This window comes from Condylura cristata, unplaced genomic scaffold (genome assembly GCF_000260355.1).
Source record: "Condylura cristata isolate star-nosed mole 26May11 unplaced genomic scaffold, ConCri1.0 scaffold00013, whole genome shotgun sequence".
In the NCBI taxonomy this organism is placed as follows: Eukaryota; Metazoa; Chordata; class Mammalia; order Eulipotyphla; family Talpidae; genus Condylura; species Condylura cristata.
In genome coordinates, this window is record NW_004567114.1 from 32,452,939 (window position 1) to 32,456,181 (window position 3,243).

Genomic DNA, 3,243 nt, shown 5'->3' on the forward strand with positions numbered 1-3,243 from the left:
GCGGGCCTCCTCGCCCCCTTTTCGGGTTTACGGCACCCAATTTTTGCCTGATTTCTTATTGGTTCTTTCCCCTCGCACAAAGCAAGGGGCGAGCGCCTCACGCCCCAGCATCCTGTTACAGTCGGCCTTGAAGACTGGGTCTGGGAAGGGACGCCGCAGTTGGGCTCCCCGGAGAACTTTCTGAAACTCGGTGGAGTTGCAGCCCTCGCTCTTAACCCTTTCCCCACACGCCCACTCCGCGAGCCTCGGGCGGGTTAAGGTTGCTGTCGCCCCACGGAGATGGGTACTGCGTGTGCACGCCCGGACTCTGGGCTTCGGGCTTGCGGCTCCACTTTGTAAAAGCTAACAGTACAAAGCGTAATGCAGTGTTCTGAAACTACGCAACTCTTAGTTTCGTGGATTTTTTTTTTTAATGAAAGGCCGGCATTTAAAATTTATCAGGATGATGTCGCTGTATAGCCAGCATTGCATCAATTTTTTTTTTTTACAAGCTCGGATTTTTGTGTGCACGCGCGCGTGCGCGTTTTGTTTTTTTTGTTTGAATTTTTTATTGTGGTTATTTAGTGGGCAGGCACAAGAGCCCTCCATATAAACCCAGGCTGCCTGAATGTAAGTCCGTTTGCACCCGTTTCATGACTAGTTGTGAGAGCAAGTTACTTCACCTCTCTGTGCCTGTTTCTCCGATGATGAAATGGAGCTACTAACCGATCCTGCCTGTTGGGAGAATTATAAAGGATATACAACGTCTAATATATGTTTGTGGAGTGGGGAGGAGTACGTTTACGACGTGGCTGACATATAGATGAACTATATGACATATAGATGGACTATAAGAATTGTATCTTCCCCCCTCCCCCCCCCAACACCACCACCAGAGGGACTTGTGAACTTTCCCCCTGAAAGAGCATTTGTGGTATGGTCATCTCTGCTTGGGACACTAGACACAGGAATTTCGGTGGGACAGGAATCTGGAAATGCATCTAACCAGCTCATCTATGAAAATTAGCAAGCCTATTTTAAAAAAATCAGTTCAGCGAAATTCAAATTCAAATCTAGCTGATTAATATGCTGATGTTTGGGGAAAGTGAGAAGTAGACTGTACCATTATTTCAGACTCTTACACAGTTGCCCAGCAGCTTACCCCTGCTGATAATTCTCCCGTTCTCCCTGTTAGAATGGTCTAACTTTCCCTCCAAAATTAGTTTTCTTCTCTCTTCTGAGCTCCTGTTAACTATGAGTATCTGATTTTTACCTAGTGCTATTATGAATGTACCTAGTCCATTATAAAGGTGGGTACTGTTTTAATATTCCATTAGTAATAGTGTACCTAACACAGTATCTTGCAAACTTTCTACTAAGGATTGCTAGAAAGAAACTCATGAAAATATAGGTTGTTTGTAAATTGTTTTTCATTAACAATACCTTCTAACTAATCTAACAGTGCCCATTTAATCTCTGCAACAAAAAGAATCAACTTGACATTTACCAAATGACAAGAGATTCCTTGCCGTCCTTAATAGTCCTCTCATTGCTGCCCCTCACAAATATAACAAGGCCATAACCACAACCACAATTCATAATTAACCAGGTTGTTCACTAGATGGAAAAATCATCTAATTATGTTCAGGTGTTTGTCAGCATGCAAAATCAATTCTATTCAGGTCACCTATTGTTTTTCTTTTTTTCTTTTTAAGATTGATTTATTTATACATACATATCTGGGGTGCAGGCCAGAGGTACAGGGGGTGAGAGGATTTAAGAGACAGAGTAAGGAGCAGAATAGGCAGATGGACTGAAATACACTGCTGAGGGGAGCAGGGGGCTAGTCAGAAGAGGTCTGCTGTGCCATGTGGGTCAGCTCCCTGGCCCAGGGATCAACCTCGTGCTGCAGTGGCTGTGATAGCTTCATATTACTGTACTTTAACCCCTTATGCCACCAGGGAGGGCCCTCTTTTTTCTTTTGAATAAAGTTCAGCTACTCTTTATGCCTACTATTTGCCAAACACCGTACTTAATAATGAAAAATCTGTTTTCCTCCCTAATTTTAGTAAAGGAAATTTTCTTCCAAATTTAACAATAATGAAAGAGTTTGCCTACCAAATGCCACTCACCCTTGTCTTTGTCATTGTCTCATTCTATTCATTTCTAGGCAAGCTTCTTGCTTTTTAGTTCTGCATTAGATTCCTTCTGTATAGCTAGGTGGAGTCTATTATTGTGGCCTGTGTTATGTCATACATTGACATCTACATTTACATAGTTGAGGGGGAAGAAAAGCTGAAACCTGTTTTTACACACTAATAAATCTTGTTAAAGCAGACAAGTCTCTCTGTCTCCAAACTTCCCCACCTTTCTTCCTCCCCACCCTCCCCACCAAATGCCACTTGGAGCAGGCTCATTAGTCCAAAGCAAACCATTTGCCCTAACAGCTTGTACATCTCCATGAAAAAGTGTTCCCAGCAAGTTTAAATATTAAAACTGATGTATTCAAGTAGTCCCACCAGTAAAATGGCAACGAATAGGGAAAAAGGTTATGCTTTCCACAGTATCCATTACACATCAATAAATAATGCTGTTCATTCACATGCCAATTAAAACAAACTCGGGCTGTCAAATGAAGTTAGAAGCAAGGAGCTCAAGGCAATAATTGTTTTTCCAGGAAAACTCCCAATGTTAGATCAAGTATTGGGTTGCCCCCTTTCCCTTCTTAACTGAGCAGTCAAATTTTCTCTTCTCCAGTCTAATCTAGTCCTCTGGCGCTTCCCTTCTCTTTGATTCTGGTCTGGTTGCAGATATTTGGGAGTCTGTTGAAGGATCACCCACTACTCCCTTCTGTTACCAACAGGATCTTACATCCCCCTGTTGTAATTTTTCTTTCCCCTTTTTCAAAAAAAAAAAAAAAAACAGTTGTTAGTGTTTCTTCCTCCACTAATATTATTTAGGTGCCTACTTTCTAGTATTATTCAGCTCTAGTTATTTCCTTTCCCTGGAAGCTGCCTTCTCCAAAAGGCTGTTAAATCAACACTCAGCAGCCATGGTACTAAGATGGGATAGATCTGCTACACAGGGGATGGAGGGAATAAATAAAGTTGCTAGCATGGAAAAGTCTTGGTTGAGTATAACAGGTTGTAGAGCTTATGCTTAATGATATCTCCGGGGCAGAGCCACACAGGCAGATCACATGGTCTGAAGCTTTGTCCTTGGGCAGAAACACCCCAGTAGCACACCCCCACCACCACCACCAAA